This window comes from Corvus brachyrhynchos, unplaced genomic scaffold (assembly GCF_000691975.1).
Source record: "Corvus brachyrhynchos isolate BGI_N302 unplaced genomic scaffold, ASM69197v1 scaffold10, whole genome shotgun sequence".
NCBI lineage: Eukaryota > Metazoa > Chordata > Aves > Passeriformes > Corvidae > Corvus > Corvus brachyrhynchos.
Window position 1 is genome coordinate 9,986,660 of NW_008236180.1, and position 22,758 is coordinate 10,009,417.

Here is a 22,758-nt window from a genome sequence, read left to right on the forward strand (position 1 = left end):
TGTTATGTAAGGTCATGAGTAGAAAGACCCAGTTCTATACACTTTTACTCATGTAATGACAACCTTGGCTTGTCCTCATTATTTATTTACAATGTGGCCTTGTGGCTTAAAACAGAACAGAACTTTCTGGAACAAATGCTTGCTCTGCATTTCTCTCGCAGATTTCATGCACTCTTCTGAGTGCTGAGCTCTCTGGGGCAAGCCCTGTGTCTGTGTGGTAATGCCCCACTCCAGGCCTCCGAGGGAGCCACAGCACAGCCGGGATGTGCAGCTAGCCCTGGAGAGAGCACAGCTGTAGCGCCCTGGTGAAACAGAAGCAGTATTTGCTTAGAGGAGAACATCTCTCTCTTCTCTCCCATATCCACTGTTCTCTGCTACCTGCAGGGTTTTAAGCCCACCTCACTGCCAGCAGCCCGGTGACAGGCACAGGAATGGTCGTGTCCTGCTCCCTGTGGCAGGGGCTGAACCCGGGCAGGGTTTGTCCCCACCTGCCCACCCCGTGCCATGCAGGGCAGCTCTGCTGGGCTCTGTGCTCCTGCCGGGGGTCAGCAGGGACTTTGGGACTGGCTCCCAGGAAATCCATGCTCGCAGCACCACTACCTGGCACGGGACATGCTGTGCTCCCTCCAGTGCTTCTCACTGGGGTTTTCAACTTCATTTCCATTTCACAATAATGTGTTTCTGCCAACACTACCAAAGGCTTGTCAGCAGTAGCTCAAAATGTAATTTTCTTGTCATGTACTGTTGCCTAATTATTTATATTGCCTATTAGAAATATGGATAATTTAACATAATCTGCTGGGGATCAAGGCAGAGATGACCATACTCTACATATATTTCAAATAGAAAAAACAGATACAAAGACTATGAAAATCACCTCGCAGTCAGCATGTGACATCTCTGCTAGAGCTCTATTTCTTCTGCCAGGCAGGTCTTTTGTTTGTTTCCTTACTTTCACATGTCTAGAAAGAAGGATTTAGAGAAACAGTTAGATCCAGCCTTTGTATTTAGCATAGTAAATCATGTGCCTCAGCTGCTTTGCCATCATTATTTCACTGAACCAAATTTGTCCCAATGCATGTACACTGATTTAAACCAGAAATTAATTTAGCCTATCACTTTTTTTAAACACAAAAATATTCAAGTAGGGTGGAACTACAACAATAATTGGAATCAGAGTCTGAAACAAAAACATTAAAGGCCAAATTCTCCTTAGAGGACCTGACCTTAGACATCTCATGTCCACATTAAAAAAGAGAAAGGAAAAAGGCATGGTCTATTGTCTCTTACCACTGGAATTTATGATGTCATACTAAAACTCCAAAGTAACTCCCAGTGAATAAACATTATCTCCAAAAAACTGTATCTGTATGATTAAGAATCATTTAATAAGTGAAAATGACTGCAATTCAGGAGATATGGAAGATCTTATAGGGTCATGTAGCATTGAAAGAAAAGGTTTGGAATGTTTTAGCCTGTGTATTCTCTAAGGGCTCTGTTTGAAAACAGTATTCTATTGGCATACCAAACGTCATCCAACTTGTGGAGTGCGGCAGATGATCCCTGTGTGTCCTTGGGACACCCCTGCACACACCTGCAGCATGTCCAGGCTTCTCCTTGGTCACACCAGTGGGATGGCTGTTCCCACTGCCTCCTGAGATGCTCTGTGAAGTGGGGCAGCGTTTCACAGCAGAGCTGCAGCTGCAGCAGGGTGGCAGCCAGGCCAACTGCACAAGGTGTGTGAGCAGCTGGAACAGATGTGGTGCCCTGGGGGTTACCCCACTGCTCCACGCTGCTCGAGATACTCAGCAGAAGGCTGACAGTCCAGGCTGGCTGGGGCACACCTACCTCCAGCCTCTGGTGTCTTGGATATTCCTCCCCTGCTTTCCAAACAGGGTACAGGAGCAATTTGGAGGGAAAAGAGCCAGTAGTAGAATATTTAAGATGTGAAGTAAACTAAAACAAGATCTGAATAAAAGATTAAATCAGATACTCAGGTCTAAGACAGAAATACAGTTTTAGCAGTGAGTGTTGAAACCATTGGAACTGTCAAACACAGGGGAAGATTCTCCATGACTAGTCCTCTGAGGAGTACTGGAACCCTTCTGAAGGACATGTTGTGGCCAAACAACATTACTGGTCACTTTAGGATGTTACTGGGGTAATATCAAAGGACCCATGGTTTATAAGGGATCAGACCAGAACATGGACAGCCCTTTCTGTCTTTGAGTCATGTCAATGTAAACTAATAAAACTAGAGTTTGGAATTTACAGCAAAACAATTTAAAGGTACAAATAATGTATTATGCAAAAGGTTTCATTTGGGAGAGCAGAAATTACAGATAGAAGAATTACAATGAGAGACATCCTAACAGGATGAAAGAGAAAACCCTATTTAGTGGGCATCTGGTTTAAATTGCTAATTCAGCTGTGCCTGGATAAATGATAGTAAGTGTCACAAGCCACCTCTGAGTTCCAGTAGGCACAGTATGAGTGTTTCTGGGATGGAATGACTGTCAGGTAAATTCTGCTGAGGAGACTGGGAATCAGTTCTAACAATGAGGAGGAAGAGGAACAGGGAAAATCCCAAGCACCTTCCCATAAGCCACCTGAAGAACTTGTCCCACAAGCCTCAACTGTTTGTTTCCATCAATACCACCCTTTGTACACAAAGAAACAGCCCATGCCTGGACCTGCTGGCAGCAGGGAGAGCAAAACAGCCGCGGGAATCAGACGTGTGTCAAGACTTGCTGTTGCCCCGTAGTGGTGTAGCCAAGGCAGGGATGAAATATGGAGACCCAGCCCCCATTCCAATTGGAAGGGCCTGGTTCATCATATTTTGATTGGGTTCAAAGCCTTAAGGTATTTCAGTGGTGGTAATTATGGGGTTTTGGTTTTTACCTTCTGTAACTGGAGTTTTAAAACTGCCTCTAAGTATTACCTTTCCTTCATGAAGACTGGATTTCTTACAGGAAACATGAGGGTTTCTGTTGGTTTCTACATTTATATGGTGGAAGAGGCCAATCTATCCCTCACTGGCCATGTGGGTGACCAAGGAGTTTGATATGGTTTGTGAGAATGGCTGAAGATGGGCAAAACGTGCACCATCTTGATGGAAGCAAATGTGCCCCTGCTGTGTTCATCACATGTTGGACAGATCTTGTGCAGGATGGAGTCTGAACTGAAAGAGTAGTTCATGTCCAAGAACCAGCTGGACACTTGTGAGGGATCACGTTTAGAGAAACACTAAAATACCGCCAAACAGAACAAAATCATGAGGTATCTGGTCAAGAGCTGGGTGAATACCACTGGCAAGCATTCGTTTGACTAATTTGTTTCCATCAGCTTTGAGTCATGTGTGCTGTGTCTTCATTCCTCATCTGGTTGCATTCTTTAGTCAATTCAATACTTTTTAACATCGCTTATTTAACTTTTGTTCCTGTACACATTACTTATTTATGCTGATAGAACCAGTGATATTGACATTTCTGAGGTTGCTCTGTTTGTTCAGTATTTGGAATATAAATGGTGGTTTGTGATTCCAGCAGGGCGGTTTATGATCCACAGCGTCCTTGCCCAGGGAATGACAGCACTGCTGTAAACGCTGATGATTTACTGTCTTGTTTTGTGAGTGGCTGGACCTAGTCAGGACTTGTCACGTTAGAAGCTATCCCTCTGGAATAGATCAGACCTACCTGGGGGTAAACTCTCAGCTTAATGAGAAGGCAGACATTCCTTCAGGAACATCCCATCAGGGAACTTATGAAGAGAGAAAGGGAAAACAGAATCTAGGGCAAGGTCGCTTCTCCCCTTCCCTACTTCTGAGATTTTCTGGGGTCACTTTTTATGTTCCTCCTCATTGCAACACTTGATGTGGAGAGGATTAATGGAACCAAAGGACAGAAAAGCTGTGGGAAGAGTAGCATGTGATGGGATACAGCGGAACTGATTCGCTGGGAAAATGCAAAGCTAGGATTGATTCGGAGAATCAGAAGCAGACAGAGGTGTGAATAAGCACCTGCAGAATAATACAGCCCTCCCTCTGCATTTCCTGGGGGGCCAACAATAGGAAAAGGGATGAAAAAATCTCCTGGGGGGGGGTGACAATATGAAATGCGATGCAAAACTTGGAAGGGTGAGGGGGCGGATTTTAATAATCAAAAGGTAGGTAGATCAAAACTGGAAGCTGAACAAAAGTGATTTCCTGGTTTTGCATCATTTTTGTAGCTGCCTGGAATCTGAGTATTGTTTTTACCTTTTTGACAATTGCTGCTGTAATTGTCACTCCTGAAAATTCACCTGTAATAATGGAGAGAATATAAGCAGACAAACTGATGCAATGGATAATTTTTTTGTTTTACTGCCTGTAGGCTGGTATTAAAAGCCATCACAAGCAACAAGGATTCACAGCAATATTCTGTTCTCATTTATCTATATTTCAATATGATCCATTCCGTGCATTGTTACAACCTGAAGCTGCATTTAAGGCAATAAAAAAGAATAAAAAGTAGCACAGGTTTCTGTCATCACGTATGTGCTTAAATACATATGGCATATATACACACATGTACCTGCGTGATGTATATCTACAGTTCCCAACTCTCTAAAGCCCTCATCTCTAGCTTTCTTATGGCACACATGGGTTCAGACAGTTTAGATTTATATTATTTAACATCTCGTTTACATACACACAAATTATACTTAATTTGTCTTTAATTACTGAAAGCCTATTTCCTTAAAACTGTATAGTTCCCTTCCTGCCTCCTCTAATAGAATTCCTTCTGCTTCACCTGGCTAAAAAGCCTTTTAGGTGAAATCCTGGTTTGTGGGAAATCACACTGAAGCCGCAGTAACACAGCAACCAGCAATTAAAAATAAGCTGATGCAAACAACAAGAACAGCAAATGTAATCAAAAGCCAGACCTGACACTCTGCATTCTATGGATTTTTTCTCATTCTTTTGGGAGCAGTTGGATTTGCCTTGCCCTTTCCTTCAGGCTTTCTGTGGTTCTTATTAATTAGAATTTGTGCTTATAAATTGCTGTTTAAAAAAACCTCTTCAGTTTTTGCTTTTTAGTTTTAGTTTTTGTTTTTCCTTCTCCTTGCAGCTCTCCACCAAATACTCCAATTGTTTACCTACAGTTGGTTCAAACAAGGATGAATTGATGCTTGAGATTGTGCTATAAGACATCTTACTTAAATTTAACTGTGATCATAGTTTTTCAGTGTTACTGGTTGGGGTTGTTGATCCCTTTCTCATTGGAGACAGAGAGAACGGGGGGTTCCTTCATTTCAGGCATGGCATCCATCATGGACTGGTTCAGTCCTGGCACAGAGGTGGAAGGTCTTGCCTTCAAACTAAGACAAAGAATAAGCCAGGAACCAGGGAATGATTATGGAGAGGGCAGCCCTGTGCCAGTTTCCAGCCTTCTGCAGCTCTCTCAATAGTGACACTGAATTTAGTTATACAGCCACATTTCAGCTTCTCTGTCTCCCAAAGTTCAAAATGTTCAACTTCAGACTCCTGGAATGTTGTTTTTCTCAGTGCATAATTGCAGCCAGATCCCGAGGTACAGCTATTTCAACTTCATGGGTAAGGTTTGGTCTCAGTGAAAGTTCCTGCAATCAGGATTTGGCCCCACTGTAACCATACTGGTGCTTTGGTGTCCTGTATGCTCCACACTTTCTGAAGCACAGGACCTTTTAAAGACTTCATCCTAGAGCATCCATGGTGGTCTGGCATGTGTGCCATAGGAAATAGCTTAGAAAGTGCAAATATTGTTTGTCCCACCAGCAAAATGTGTGGAAAATCATATTATATTGTGTTGTGTCTCAGTGCCACAGCAGCATCAGGCCCAAGGACCAAGAATCCCAGAGTTTCCCATGAAGCAACACTATCTCTGAAACAGTTACACCAAATCCAAGTCTTGCCAGTGAGCAGGCAGTCCCAAAGAGGGTGCCAGTGGTACAATTCCTCTGTTTGCAGCTGGGCTCTGTAATCAGTGGCCAGCAGGTTTGAGCTGAATTCAGGTGGCAGCTGCAAGGCAAGCCCAGTGGCACAGAAACGCTGACCAGCCTCAAGGAATGGACTCACTGCTGGGCTTGCAACCCAGCAGGGCTCAGGGCAGTAGACAAACACTTTGTGTTGATAGGGAACCTGTGGAAATGAAAAGATGTTATCACCTGGAGTTTATGGTTGTTGACATGCACATCTATTGCCGTTGTGCAAACAATAAATTTGGTTGCAATGCAACAGTAGAAAATTCTCAGCATGAAGTCAGAGAGAAGAGCTATTGAGAGGTCTTGCCAGGATTTGAAAAGAAGAATGGAGTTTCTAAGGGAGAAAAACAGCTTGAGGGAAAGTCTAAATTTAGAAATAGGTCTCTATGTTTAATAAGATAAATACAAGGCTGAGTCAACAGTAAATATATCCAGGAGATTAATGATGAAAGTAGAGCAGACACGAAGGAATCACACTCTCACAACTCAGGAGCACTGGGAGAGTGCTCAAAGGAACAAAAAGGCTGGTTGGCAGGACCCAGATCTGTTCCCCAGCCTGCTGAAGCAGACGTGTGCCCATATGACTGTCTTACACTTATAAACTCTTTATATGTGTATATATATATATATATATAAAGGAAGAAGCAGCACTTCATGAAGTGAAGGCAGTGAAAGTGAAGGTCAGAAGTCAGACATGAAAGTCAGTTCCGTCTCCACAGAATAGCTCATCAGTCTGTGTGTTTCATTTTGCAAGTGGATCCTTAACTATTGTTTCTTTCTATTAGAAAAAGATAATGATCTTAGTCTTCTCATAGCTTGTGTAGAAAAACAATCTTCTTATTCAGCTGTAGCTTTGCTGTGGCCAGATTTTCCACCAGTCCAGTGGTTTAGCTCTTTGACTTTACTGCAGCAATGTTTTCTCACTCTGGCTGAGGATCAACTTTGGCACTTTGACTTTTTGATCTAAAATATTTCCAGAATGAAAGGTATTGTCCTGATCTGTTACAGAAGGGTAGTAATGAATACTTACTGGTGTAAATCCTGTTGGATCAGGCTCTAGCTTAAATGCCTGTTTATCTTGGTGACATGCTGACTGAAGCGTTTCATAGAACCTGTTAGTTGACAGAGGGAGAGAGTTGAGGGGGGAATGTTTGCTCTTGGTGTTTATCTTCCCTGTACAATCCTTTCATTCCACTTCTCAGCTGGGATGGATAAAGCACAAGTACAAGTTCCTCCTGCTCCACTTGACACGGAGCAGAGTGCTGTACCAGACCTGGCTTTGAATGGAACCTGCTCCATTTCCCTTCTCCAGGAAGAGTGCGCTGCTGGTCCCTTCCACTCCCTGATGGGTGATAATTGTGCAGCCTCATAGGATGCTCCTGCTACTCTCCCTGATGTTTTACTCCTCTCATGCAGCCTCCTTTCCCACAGGTTGGCTATGTATGCATCACTTGAAATTGCAGAACTGAGATTTCATCTCTAAATTTTTAGTCCAGATATTTAGAAAAAAAAAAGAACCAAAAAAGTCAGACTCTGAGATTTAGGGGTGTTTTTATGTAAGCCAAAAATGCATGTTTCTTTTTCAGACTTCATAGCAACTGCAGAACAGAGGGTGGCACCTTTTCCTCGTTGCCCTCACTATGGTCAGTGTTCCATCAGATGCCACTGTGCTGTGAGGCAAAGCTCTTCCTTAGCTCACAGGGGAGCTAAAGCTCAGGGGTTTGCTTAAGGATCTGTGTCCTTATTCTGGTGGCAGAGCCAGGCTCTGTCCCATGGCTTTTCCATCATATGACAGTCCCTGTGGTCAGGAGGCTTAAAGGGGGTGATATGTATGAAGTGCCCAATTTGTTGTGCATCTGTTTACAGAGCAGCTGTACTACCCATGTGGGTTGTAGGGAGCACACACATCTCCAGCTGAGCTCTGAAAGCACCTGGGAAATCTTGTGGCCAGGAGGAGTCTGCCACTGCCACGGAAATTCCCAACCCAAAGATGAATTGTCCATGTGGGCCATAGAGAGACCATATGATGGATGCTGTGCTTTATGTCAGAAACTCTTTGGAGACAGAAGACTTTTTTCCTGTTTGTACCTAATAAAATGTCTTATTATCCAAGACTGGTCTGTAACTTCCATTCATGATGTAACATGTTAAATGTGTATCAAATGTGTGCTGTCCCCTTATACAGGTCTGTTTGTTTTCTCCTGGTTTGTTATTCCCTAATCTAAACGACAAAACAGTTTTTCTGAAAAGTTTACTCTGGGGGAGCCTGAAGATTTCTTGTCTGTTAAACTACAGGGGAAATGGAATACTGAATTAGAAGTGAAAGGTGAACCAGGTAACAACAGTCTGTAGTCAGGGGAAAGCAATGCCACCTGAAATTAAAATGGTTGTGTCTGAGCTAGTAAAGTTTCCTCTGGTGTTTTACTGTTCACAGTAACATTGACATTTTATGCAAGGAGGAACCAAAAGAGTTAATGATCGTGTAGAAGCGTTAGATATCAGAATCCTGACAGCCTAATTGCTGTGCTGACAGCAAGGGCTGCTTCCCTGCTCTGGTGGGATTTCCATCTCCAGAGCTTGTACTGAATTACAGCAATGGCAGGGACTCAGACACACCTTTCTAACACACCTGCTGGCGGGGAGGATGTGTGTGGGTGGCTCCCAGGGAACACAGACAGGCAAGAAGGAGTAACAGGCAAAAGCACCTGTCAGACAGTCTCAACATTCCCTTTTGTGCAATGGGATCAAGCCCACATTTGAAGGTGTTTGAGAAAAATAAAAGAATAAACAGAAGTTGTTCTAATTTTATCCAATGCTCATTTTTCAGTTTATCAAGGTGGGTTTGATTTTTTGCTTCCATCTTGAATAGAAGAATAAAGGATCCACGACACCTCTGATCAGAAAGCAAGGGGTGAAGTGCATTTCTATGCAGAGATTGGTATTGACCATCAACAGCTGCTTTGTCTGTGCATTTGAAATTACAGTGGCCTTCTTATTGCTGTGCACAGGCTGCCATATTTGTTGACACTGCTACATTTAATAGGGCTGCTGCTGAATAAAGAGTCAAATATTCTAAATATCAGCTGAGGTCATTTGTGGTGCAAAAACCTGGAATGTGGTGAATGCCATGATAAGATTCTTGTGAAGATAGGGAAGGATACAGCTGAATTCTCCTCAGGTCATTTCTTTAGAAGTTACACTCTGATTTGGCTTCTCATGTTGTAAAAATATTTGCAGATTTGAGGAGCTAGAATTTTTGATGCTGTCTTCATACTGATTGGCAAGACAAGCCTGATTGTTCTTGCAAGTTCACCCTAATGCTTGCTATGCTGGAAAAAGAACTTTATAAAGCTAAGAGTTTACAGGAATTCTATGGAAAGCTAGAGGAGGAAATTATTGCGCTGTGTTCTGCAGGAAAAATGAGACTTTGTTTTTTGAAAACTGAGCAATTTTCAGGCATCTGAGCCAGCTTGTGAAGCAGCTCTCTGTGCAGTTTCTAACCTGCTGGTATTTCATAGTGCTTCATTGTATACTGGTTCGCAGTGGGCAGTCTTTAAACAAGAACCTGAAAAACATTGTAACAGGACTTATATCAGATGAGTGAATAGCACAATGGACTTTTCTTGTAAGCATAATGTGAACTTTGAGTTACTTTCATTATTTAACTGTGGCATAAACTAGACTGTGTCTGACTGTGTCCTGTAAGAAAGCTGTGGTGGATTTCTACATAATAATGCAGAACCAAGGAAAAGTGTTCCAGAAATTGTGTGGGGAATAACCCATAGGGCCACCAGGGAGCCTGAACATGTGATCTGACACAGCAGTTGCAAAAGGAGAGATGAATCATCTCACAGGATTTAGTTCCATCCCCCTGAACAGGCGCTGCTTCTCCTCGGTGCCTGCAGCCACTTGTTAACATCAGCTGGAGATCTGGCCTTCAAATGCTTCATTTTTTGGTCTGGATTGTAAAATTATGGTGAGTCTTTCAACATGATGCCCTCTGTCACTAAGGGAAGAAAGACAGCCATAGCTGGATGCTCCAGGCCATTTGAGTGCAAGATTCTCAGCCAGCTCCTAGACCAAGGGAGAACAGAGCAGTGAGGGAAGGCTTTGAAAAGCCCAGACCCTCGACCTCGCTTCCACTCAGCTCCGTCAGAAATTTATTGTAGCTTTTTCATGTCATCTCAGTAATTGAAACCAGCACCAAAAATCAACAGTTTCAGAGAAAAGAAATTGAAACTGAAGACTCTTATCATGATACAAACTAATACTTCTTAGAAGGAGCAGCATTCTGAGTTTGTACTCCTGCCAGCAAGAGGCCGAGGTCAGAGAAGTCAGGCTCTTGCATCTGCAGAACTCAGACATCACTGAAGCACCAATGAATCCTTCGAGTTATTCTCCAAAGTGTGGTTAACTTCTTTGAACTTGTTACCAAGTGACCCAGACTAGCCAGAATAAAACAAGTCTAAAAAAGCCAAGTCGTGTTAGAATAGAAATTAAAATGCTTAACCTTTTCAAAGAGGAAAGCTCCAAATTAGCTAAGACAGAATAGAAATAAAAGAACTTATAAACAAGTTCCCCTGCCCAAGCCTGGGCAGCAGCTCCTCCTCTCTCTTCCCATCATCTCTGAGCCTGGTGCTTGCTCAATCGTCCCTCTCAGGGTCCCGCTGCTGGAGCCGTGGGCTCGCAGCTCCTCGCTGTGCCTGTCTCTCTCCGTTTCTCTGTCATGTTCTTTCTTCTGCCCTGCAAGCTTCTGTCCCAAGCAGTCTCAATTGCTCCTCAAGGGAAGAAACAATTTCTCTCTCCCTCCACAGGATTTCTTCAGACCCAGTCACTTGTTTTTTAAAGGCAAAAAACACACAAACTCTAAATCAAACAGATACTGGCTGTCCCAGAAATCCATAGCAAACTGAATAAAAATTAGATTTAAATGACCTCTCTGAAGTCCCACTGGGTGTTTATGGCATAAGCAGGATTAAAGCCAGTATCCTTTGTCTGGTTTGTGGGTATGTTTCCTCCCTGAATAATGCCATACTCTTGCCTGGAGTGCTTGAGAGCGAGAAGATTCTTTGTAAATTCTGTTTTCATTGGGAAGTCTGTAGGAATTATTCACATTATGTTCTGTGACACTCTGTAATGTCCACGTCATGTCGAGAGGGGACATCCAGCACTTCAGTCCTAATGGTCTGGCCATTGTTCTGTACAAAATGAGAACACCCATGGTATAAACACCTTGCTTTGGCAAGAGTGGGAAACCTCATGAAGTCTGAGCTTGGTTTCTTAGGGAAATGAAAGTGAAGCTTATGTTGCTGTACTGCAAACCTTGGTTTGTTTGGGATAAACTCTCCTGGCTTGTTCACTGCCTATGGCTGTGGGGAGAGCAGCTCCTTCTGCTGGGCTACCAGCAACAAAGAGCAGCAAAACCTCCGAGTCTGAAACTTTCTGTGCTCTGATGCCAGTGAGTCCCAGCTGACCCGGGCAGGACCTGTCCTCAGGAGGTTCAGCATTGATCAAAACTGAGTAGAGACGATCATCTGCCTGAGCACCAAAAACTGGGAGAGGAAGCAGGGCTGGAGAGGCCAGAGACTTGTGCAGCTGTGCTCAGGGGTGGAAGCGGGCACAGACTGCCCTGTGCCAGCTCCCACACTGGCGGGTGAGCTGCCAGATCTCATCACTCCCCCCGGAACCAGCACTCCTTACAGGAAAAATATGAAATCTAAGAAGCCTGAGATTTTAAGAGCTGGGATACTGCAGTTAACCTGGCATCTGGCCCAGATTTCAAAGTCCTGGTGGAAAAGTGCTCCAGCTCCTAAGGAGACTGTCAAAATTATGAAACTACTGAGGTGTTCCATTCCTGTTCCAGTTCAGGCATCCCCTCCTGCTATTGCCTGGACAAAGGCTGTCTGGGCTGCTGCAGCTCTTTCATGGTTCCCAGAGCCCTGATGAGGTGTCACACAGCTGGTTACAGCAGTGTGATGGTTAGAGAAGCAGTTCTAGAGTCCAGTTTTTATAACAAATTGTCCTGAGCAGTCAGGTTCTGAACCAGGTAAACCAGGCTATTAGACCCTTGCTAAGGCAAGTAAATAATTAAATACACAGTTTATAATTTCCTTTTCCTCTTCTAGGTTTTATCATTAAAAAAAAAAAAAAGAGAAAGAAAGAAGAAGGGAAGGAATGCCAGTTCCTGAAGTCTTTATAATGTGTGCAAACTCTTGCCACGAGGCTATAAGCAATACACGAGCTGCTTGCATTGACCACTTCTCTTTTACTATTCCTTTCACTAGGCCAGTAGGAACAGAAGTCCAACTGTATCAGTGGGAACAACTGTATGTTTCCAATTCCATTGCCATTTTTGATTCAGAACACTTTTACTTTGGCTCAGTGCATTACCCAGTGCATTTAAATCTATATTTAGTTTCTTATAAAGGAGAAGCCCAGTCACACAAATCCCATCTGCAGTAGATGTTTTGACATGCACGCTGTAAACCAGTGATTAGCAAGCTTTTTTGGAGTCCCCACAAGCCAAGATGAGTTATCCTACTGTGATTCTCTTGGTGACTCTATTGGACATCATGGGATCCTCTGATGCCATGTGGCCAAAAATTACAGGAACTGTAATTCATCGGCAAGGTGAGGACAGCTTTCAGGGAGATACCACAACATCCTGTCACTTTGGAAATTCTAGCTACATAGCTGGGAAGCTACAACTTGCTTAACTTCTGGTTCTAATTGTGGCTCCCAGATGTGTGGTTCCAGCTGTAGAGGGCTAGCACGCAAATCTGCAGTGCCACAGGGACTCAGGAAATGTTGGTGTGCGTAATGCCAGCCTGTGGCCTTGCACCTCAGGAGCACTGAACACATTCCACTTCCAGTGAAGTGACTTTCTTTCTGAATATAAATGAGAAAAAGAAGAATTTTATTTAAAGGCACATGGAACATAATGTTTACTTCTATAATGTGTCAAACAGAAAATACAAAATGAGAAAAAATGCACTGTAATTTTTCAATAAGCTGAAATAAAAACCGACCCCACCAACATAAGGGTGAATGAGTGGTTTTTGTGACAGGTTATAGTTATCCAATGCATGAGTTTTGCAGGCAAATCTAATCCAAATGGATTAAGGACAGCCAAATTGCTAAAATAAGACTCATAATAATAAAAACCAGCCCAAATGAATCATGGCCTCTATGGGTAGAGTCATGAATCACATTCTGTGACAGAAGAGAGTCCCTAAAAGTTTTGTGACAATGTATTTTAATAAAAAATAACTTCACAGTGGAACTATTGGACATAAAAATGACAGCTATGATGCAAAGCCCCCTGGATACTCTGTGTTTAATAAATGACCTCAGAATGTAATGTTCAAGCATAGGAAATTCCCTCCTGGGCCAGTCCAGTGGCGTGCTTTTGATAACACAGAAAGGAGGTGCTTTTTAGGAGAAGCCGTGAGCCTGGCCACTTTCTGAAGTCTGTTTCCCTGATTTTCCCGTGGCATCCAGAACTGTTATATTCCTGGAGGGTGGAGAGTCCATCTCTGAGGGTTCATCCACCCTGAAGGCAGTGGAGAGTCAAATATGTGATGAAGAGCTTGGTGGTGCCTGGAGAAAGAGAACTTTGTAACTGCCCCGTTTATGTTTTCAGCTGTGCTTTGCATGGGTATTTATTGACTGTAAAAGGTGCCAGAACCTCTTGGAGAATCTCTGACTAGGAATGTTTGGGTATTCTCTGGTTCTGGGTGAAGGGATCATCAAAGTTCATCAATGACTCAGTGGTCAGTTATCCAAAGCCAAGTTATCATTACTGCAGCACAACTGCGGAATGCAAAGAGTTAAGGCAGTCCAACCCAAAGCCCTTCCACCTTACCCGTGCTCACATTCTGCCTGTGGAAGCACCTGCTCCTCCTTTTCCTAGGGAGGTATAATTGGACTTTGTTTATGGCAAATAAAGGGTTTCATTGAAAAGATTGATAGGTCCTAATTGGGAAAAATCTGGCAAAGATTATTTGTCAGTTTTATGGAATAAAGCTTCTTGTCATGCTTTTACCTCCAGGAACTGGAGGAAGGCCAGGGGAGATTGTTCTCCTCTAACTTTTCATGAAGAGCTTCTTTTCATAGCACACAAAAAAAAAAAAGTCTGAGAAGAAAAGAAAGAAAAAAATCAACAAAGAAACTCCCCAAAACAACATAATTTCAACACCCAGGATCAGGAAACAGGAGTGGCTGAAGAGCCCGGCTGTCCCTTTAAGTTACACAGTTGTTCATGGGCCACAAAGCCATTAGACCTCCAGAAAAATGAAAATGATTCCATGTTAGTAATGCTCTTAGTTAAAGACAATGTCTTGGTCTGATGTCCGCTTACTCAAACCAGGACGCAATAATTCCAAAGGGGATTGAGGAGACAAAAACAATCCAGTAGCTGGTAAACAAATTTTGGAAGCTAAATTCATCTCAAAGGAAAGATTTTAAAAATTACTTGACCACCCTGAGTAGATCTTTGCAATCAAAGTCATGTGATAGTTGGGGCACTTCAGTTTTGCAAAGACAGGAAAAGATTTCATGCTAGAAGCAAAGGTAAAAAACCAGGTATATTTAAAATAGATAATATACAACTTACCAGCAGTGAAGATAATTAAACACTGCAGTTGTTTTATCAGGGACAGCAGTGGCTTCACCAGGTTTTGAACAATCTCAATGGAATTAGATCCATTTCAAGAACATGTGTGTTAGTTTAGGCCTTAGAAAGAATTACAGCCTCTGTATTCAGGTCAAATTAAAGGACCATAATATTCCCTTTCATGTCTTTCAGCATTTGGATCTATAAATCTACTTCAGAGAAACTTCTGTTGGGCTGGAGGCTGAAGGGCTGGGAGGGCTGGGAGTTTCAGGATGTCTCTGTTCCCTTCACTTTGCTTCTAATGTGCTAAGAGCAGGTGACTTTTTCAGGATTGTTTCATAGGGCTCTATGAAACAGAAGCATAACTGGGAATTTAGCTGCCTTCCCATGACTGCCTGTTTACTGAGCTTTGCTATCCATGTGGTCAGAAATGATCTTTTGACATTCTTTCCTCTTTAGTAACTCCAGCTTATGGAATTCAGAATAACCAGAAATAGCTTCTTGTTCGTTACATTTCTGCTTCCAGGTGAAATGACTCCCTGCAGTGTGTGATATTCAGGGTATGTCCTCTCCTCCAGCTGGTCCCAGCACAAAATAACATCTGTATGGTTTTGCCCAGCCTCCCACAGGCAGAAGGGACATATCTTTGCACACCTTCTGCATGCCTATATCTTGTTTATCATCAGTGTCATAGAGATGGAATGTGGATTCTGCTGTTTCTCAACTATTTTGGTGAAGGCTAGGCTGAATGCTAAGTGTCTCCTTTTAATGTAAGACAAAATGGAACTCTGGTTGTATTATGACTGAGCAATACTTTCCTAATTACTCAGTAGTCTGTCTCTGTGCAACAGCTCTCCAGTGGAGTTTTGAGTCTGTGACTTGCGTACTTTTAGGGTCACCCTTGCCCAGAGCAGCCCCTGGGCAGGCACAGCACATGCACTGTGGTACCTGTGGCACAGTTTCATATGTGATTCCCAGATTTTGTGCAGCTAAGGCATTGTGTCCATGCAAGGAATCAGAATGAGCTGTTTGTGTGCTTAGCTGTGTTTAGATCACTGCCTGTATTCACTCATGCTCACTGACCTCTGTTTTTGTGGCACATTTAGGCTGTGATTTTTCAAATTTTTGTGCTGTATTTATCACCGATTTATAACTTTTTAATTTCTCCGCCAAATTCAGTATTCAGCACAGACCCAAATCTTCAAGGATCAGGGGGAGAGGGGATGCTACCCAAACCTTGTCACTCTCATAATGCTCTTCTTGCTCCCTAAAGTACACAGGCTTGCCCAAAGTCCTTCCATGGTCTAGTGAAGAGGTTTTCTGATGTAGATATTGGTATGAAATGCCAGAAAAAACAACAACCTAATGCTGCCAATTCTGTATCATTGCCCTTCCAGAGCTGGAGATCTGGGCAGGCTGTGCTGTCACTGCCTTGGTGGTCGCAGCCCCTGGCAAGACCTTTGTGCTCTGTGCCACACAACAAACACAGGGCAGAGACAATTCTTGTCTCCAGAGCTTCAAAACAGGACAAAGAAGAGAGCACAAAAGATCTCCTGGGCATTCTTCTGTGTCACAGGCGTAAGAAGATTGTAGGTCCAGCGTTAACAAAAAAACGGGAAAAGAAGGAATTGAAACAGGAGACAAGGAAAGGACAGGAGAGGGCAGTGGTGGCACTTTCCCTAGGAGGAGTTGGTCCTGCGATCACGTTGCAGTCGAACGCTACAAACTGACATGTTAAAAACCTGATCAGTGATTGCAGCCTTGATGAGAGGCTTCTCTGAAGAATTAACCATGATAAAAACTATGAGTAGAGATGTTTGTTAAGTATCTACCTCCTACTGTCCCAACCAATTCCATGTTTTGCATTTGCTAAGCAAACCATCTGTACTTCTGAAATTACAAATGAATAATAATAGTACTTGTTAACAATACAGGCTATCCTGGGAATAGCAGAGCTGATACTGGAAGCAAGGGCAGGGCAGTGGGGCAGGGTCTGGCCTGCTGGTTGTGGTCAGCTTGGCTGGATTCCAGAAACTGAGATTTGTAGTTTAGAATAAACATTTTAAGAGATGCCTTAATCAATCCACCCTGTGTGGATCATGAGCACTATTCTTTGTAAATAATGAAATGTGGAAAGAAAAAAGTGACTGTGCTGTATTGGGAAATATATCTTTGCATCTTTGTGCACGGGTGGGAATGGTGAGAGAAGGGCACGGTCAGAACCTGGTCCCACAGAGACATTTCCTGACATTTCCACGCATCGACCATCGTGGTGGGCTTTTCCAGTCAGGTTCTGGCTGCCAGGAGTTGAGTCTATTTCCAGTGGTGAAGAGTCACAGAAGTAAATCCTGTGTAGCCTGGAGCTCCTGTGGCTGTGCCAGGGAGGCTCAGAGGAACAGGGTTGTGCTGGTGCTGGGCAAATACTGCATCACAAAAAGTCCCTGTCCCCAGAGGTTACAGTTCACAGCAGGCAGAGCAAACAACGGTAGAACAAACACATGTCAGCCTTCCAAACAAGGTGACACAATTTAGATCCTAAAAATGGCAGAAGATTTTTGCTCTTCTCTGTAAAATATCATAAGGACAAACAGCTGGCTCATGCCAGCAAAGGGAGACTGGAGAGGGGAAACTGAGGGAGTGAAGAACACCCCAGCCAATTTGTTGATGGCTAACATACTTTAAAACAACTGGCTGCTTTTAAACTTAGAAGGTGACTTGCTGAGTGGTTATTGGCTGTTCACTCCTGCTCTTGATAAGAGCTCCCACAGGACATTCAGTTCTTTCCAGCTTCTCTCGCACGGCTTTATCTGTGAACATCAGTACAGAGCAAAGGGAAGGAGGCCGGGCAGGTTTGTTTCATCTCTGCTGTGACTAATCCTGGTGTGCTGGGCTGGCAGCTCTGTAACACATTGATAGCACTGACCTGACTGGCCTTTTGCAGCATCTTCCTGCTCCAGCACGGGGCTGGGACTAGATGACCTTCAGAGGTGCCTCCCAGCCCCAACCATGCTGTGATTCCATGGTCTTCTGATGGGGTTCCATTGATAACTATCACAGGACCACCAGCGATTCTAAGAGCAAGATTCAAATGAAAATCATTGTTACCAAGCTGGGAAACCCAGAGATCTGTGTGAACATCACAGTGAGCATTCCAAAGGCTTTGGCTGAGGAGTTGCTGAGGCCATGCAGGACTGCATGTTCTTTGGCAACTGGGGAATGGGAAAGGCCATTCTGGCACATCTGCCTTGTCAGAGATCTTCCCACTCAGTGTGATTTGAGCTGGGCCTCTGTGAGCAAAGCAGTTGGACTAGATGGCCTCCTGAGCTCTTTCCCAGCCTAAATGGTCCTAGAATTCTACTCAGATTTTTATCCTGTTTTCAATATCATGGTTGTGTTTAATATTAGTTATTTACCACTAGTGCCCAATGTGTGCATCTTTAGGCGCCATAGAGATAATCCAACCTGTATCAATGGTGTCACATTTTTGGGATTCTAAGGTCCCCAAGATGTTCTCAAAGCACATAAGGGAGCCTTATCACACTGTTGAGGATCAACTGCTTTTGTCTTATGCTTACTCACAGCATTTGCTTATTATATATGCCTAGTAACAAATACTTTGGAGGGTGGGCACTGTATTCCGCATGAGAAGTGGGGCTGGTTCTGCAGTGCTACTACAGCAGAAAGAAGGAAGATGGATCTATTTTCAGCTGAGTTAAAATGTGTGGAAGAAGAATGATAAGGAACAGGCAAGAAATGAGTGACTGAGAGGCTGGGGAAGAGGGGATAGAAACCCAACTGGACGAGTGTTTCATGTCTTAGCGCCTGGACTGCAACACAACCTCTCCCCTTCCTCTTTGGTCTGAAAAATCAAAACGTTCCTGCAAGTGAAATGAAAGGGAAAAGCTTGTCTGCTATGCAAAAGCAGCTAAAAAAAACAAGGGAAACTTTCAGAAAGATGGGCCTACAAAGGACTGCTTGGGATGCTGACTCAGGGCCCTTCTCAGAAATACCAAGCTATACAATTTCCTTTGTTGCCTTAACAGTTTTATTCTTAAGCTAGAGTTTGGTCTGGGCTGCTCCCATGTTTGACAGCTCTGGAATCAAGTTGTTGAACTGGCTGGGAGCCTTCTAATTTTCATTCAGCCTTAGTATATTAGTAATCAGTTCATGCCTATTTACTCTTACTCCAACAGTAGTATTTAGCTTAATCTGTTCTTTTCCTTCCTTTATTTCCCTTGATGCATTAATAGCCATAAATCATATTTTTTTTCACACTTCATTTTGCTAAGTTTACTGACCTTCTTTCTTGTATCACTCTCTTGCTCAAAGAAAATTGATCTTTACTATTTCTGAAGACTTGAGGGATTGGAATTACACTTCCCTTGACGTTGCTTGAGCTTGTGGTAAATAATACATCTATGTTGTAATGTGTGAAGAAATAAAATGTTCTGCAGACTAAGACCTGGACTCAGCAAACAGGCCCATGCACAGGGATTTAGAGGCTGGAATGGAAAGCTGAGAGTCTCTCTGGCTGTGCTGCAGCTGTACCCCGAGCTGGAGTGTGGTAGGTTTGTGGAAAATGGGAAGTGGGGCCAGAATGGCTCACTTTGTGCTGAGCTTCCACAAAAGTTGTCCTGTGATGCACTGCTGGGGGCTGAGCCCATTTTGTGAGTGAGGATCTGACCACGGGCACTGACCACAGGCCAAGGAAGAGGTGCCTGTGCTATCAGTGTTTCTAGATGTAGTTGTTTTATTCTTTTTCTTGAACTTTTCCTGCCAGATGAGAAATATCAATTTTCATGTTAGTTGAGAAAAATTGGAATGGATGAACCATAAAAGCTCAGAACTTAGAAGGGAATTGAGAACAGCCCAAGCTCCACCATGGTGAAAGTCGCAGCTGGTGGAGGCAGCGTGAGCCTTGCAGGGAGGTCAGGCAGGGCACAGGAGAGCCTTTGGGAGGTCCCACGAGCGAGGGGAAGAGCGCAGCGCTGGCTCCAGCCTCTGATGCTCCTTGGCTGGGAAGCACTGCCCCACTTTTCTTGTCAGATAAGTTAATCAGTGTCCACTTTGTGCTGAGCAGGCTGGAAATGCACTTTAGCCCTTAATGGAGTTACTCACGGTTTCATGTTTTGGACAAGTCTATACTGTTGAAAAATGTAATCACTGCATTTTAACTTGCTCTGATTTTGGATGTATTTGTCTTTTCACTACCAATTTCCAAAACCACTCACACTTTCTGCTGTCACCTCAGTCCATGAGATTTGTTCTGACATGTCTGTGTTAAGTTTTTCATTGTCTGTCAGTACCCAGAGAGAAGAGCGGGGGGACCTGCCCATGCAGCTTAAATACAATTTAATTAGTAGTGATTAATAAATCAAATATTTGATTATTTTGGTCTGGCCTGAGTTCAAGATCTTGTTCCCTCCCAGCTGTGGGAGGGCTAGTTCAGCCAAAAAAATCCATGCCTAGATTTTTACTTTCGGGAAGTTCAGGCATTTGAGATCCAAAATTAGGTTTTCAGTTTGTGCCAGGAAGGAATCAGCCACTAGATTAAGAATTTGGATGCTTTCCCTCACAAAAATTTCTGGGAGTTGTATGTCAGATCCAGGATTTGAGATCTATTCCCAGAGTAAGTTCAGCACTAAAGCTATGCCATCTTCTCACTGCAGAAGTAGGAAGGAAAAAATGAAAAATTATCTTGAAGGAAGAGAGGGGAAAAAGGAAGAGAAAAAGAAGTAGGAAAGGAAAAATGATAAACATAGTTAGTCACATGGTGATTGGGGAATGAAGCTCAAGGGCACAGAGATGCAGATGAAAGATCGGACAATAAATGCTGCTTTGTATAAAAGGTTCTCCTTTCCATATTCCAATGGCTCTCCCCGACACTTGGGGTCAAGGGGTTATTTTTAAGCTGGCCATTGATTCATACAAGATGCCTGGTTATGAAATATGGGAATCTTTCACCAGAGGGAAAAACTTCCCCGTGAGTGACTGCCTGGAAACCCACAGCAGGGAAGGGTTAATGGTTGCTCAGTTTACAGCTGGGAATTGCTGGTATCCAGGAAACAACGCAGAATGCACAAACCATGAGACCAGCTGGAGCCTGCTGGAATCCCATTCATTTTGGCAGAGGTGTCTGTGGTCTCCAATTCTGACTTCTCCTGTCTCCCTCTTATTTCTGTGGCTGACTCAGATTTGCAGAGCAATGAGAAGAGGCAGATCACAAACCCCCCAAATCTGCTGCCCTTGATGTAGCTGGTAGGTGGCTGCACCCAAACTGTCAGATGCAGATTTTGGGGTGCAGGAGAAGCCGTGCTCAGGGAGCGTGGGGTGGATGGGAATCATTTCTGTTCCCAGTCCTGTGCAGCACATGGCTGTAACAGAGCCCAGAGAGGAAACGCTCCTGGGGTGCAAGAGTATGTCCAAGAGCTGGAACACCCTCTGCTCCCTGCTCCCCGAGCTCCCTGCTCAGTGCTGCCTCTTTCCTGCTTATACAGCAAAATCAACTTGAAGACACAAGTGCACGCTCTGGTTATGCTCTGTAAGAAGGTCTGAGACTCAGATCACCTGGAGCACAAATAAGAAATCTTAGGCCATTAAAGACAGGCTGTCCTGCTCCTGCCTACTTAACTCTCTGGGCTTTGTTTTGCTGAGCTATAATCTCTGGGCAGTCATCACTCAGCTCTTGTGATTTTGCTTCTGCTGCCATGTCTGTCCTTTTGCACCCTAAGCAAAGCTGCCTGAAATTCTTTACTACTGCCTGTGTGCATGAAATACCATTTTAGGGTCCCCAGACTTTTGTTGGTCTGCAGAACCTGCTACCATAGACATAACGTTAAAGCCTGAATTTTTCCTCTTTAATATCAGGATGAACACAAAATTGCGCTGCTACTTTTTGAGTTTAGTTTAATTGATCAAACATGACCAACTACCATGAAGTAGCTGAAAATGCATACAGCTGCCTTTTGGAGTGGTGTGTACAGAAGTTGTGTGCCACCTGCTGAAGTTGGCTGCTCACAGCAAGAACGCCTCTGCCCAGGGGAAGCTGTGCCCCATCCCCATTTTCCTCTGGAAAGGCCTGACAGAGGTGCCAAGTGTGCTCTGCATGGAAGACCCTTTGTTTTAGAAAAGACTGTGACCTCAAAGGGCTATGTTAAGGGAAATATATTGCGTTTAAGTATTTCAGGACTGCTTCTGAAGCCTCTTGTGTCTGGTATTTATCCTCAGCAGCTGATTTGCGACTTCGCTGCTCTGCAAGCAACCACTGATTATCCTGTTACTCTTCTTCTCATGATTAACATCCTAAGCCTCAATGTTCAGCCTTAATATAAAGTGCAGAATAGAGCAATCATCACAAAGGAATTGCTGTGGTAATCCTGAGAAAATGCATATGTGAGACTGGGTCACCAGGGAAATGGAAGAAAATCAAAAAAGTGCTCTTGGAAAATTTGGAAGGAGATAGACTGTTAAAAGAGTGACCTAGATGTCTGTTCTAGAAAATATTATCTAGAAAATTAATTCAGAATATCTATGTGGAAGTTTTTCACTATTTAATGTCCCTTTCTCAGAGTGTGCTCTAATTAATGTAAAGATTTTGTTCTTTTCCTCTACATGTTTACACAATTATTTACCTTCCTATAAATAGATGTGCACTCGCACCCTCAGCCAGGTTTTCAGACCCCGAAGGAATGTCTCTATTGAAAGATTCCTGGTTGGGTGTATGTGATGATGAACCTGTCATTCAGACTCGAGGCCGCATGGGCAGGGTCTGCCTGATGGAATTTGGGACTTCCCATGTCTCTAACTGAGAATGCCCATCCCATTCCTTTTCCAGGTGTGAGGAACATGGGCTTGGCCAGCGTGAGATGCTGCTCAGGTGGCAGCCTGTCCTGTCATGGTCCGTGTGGGCTGAGCCATCACCTCTGTGTGCACGAGGGAGAAGAGAAAGGCATCCCTCCCCCTCCCCCTCCTCCTCCAGCCGTGCATCCCACTGCTGCAGCACGCATTTGGAGGCATTGGAACAATCCAGGCTACTCTGTGTTTTGCTTCCAGAGAGTTGTTACTGATCCTAGTGAGAGATTGTAAGGGTGGAAAGGAGAACAGGACAGAACATGCAAGCACCAGCCCTGCCAGGCTGAGGAACA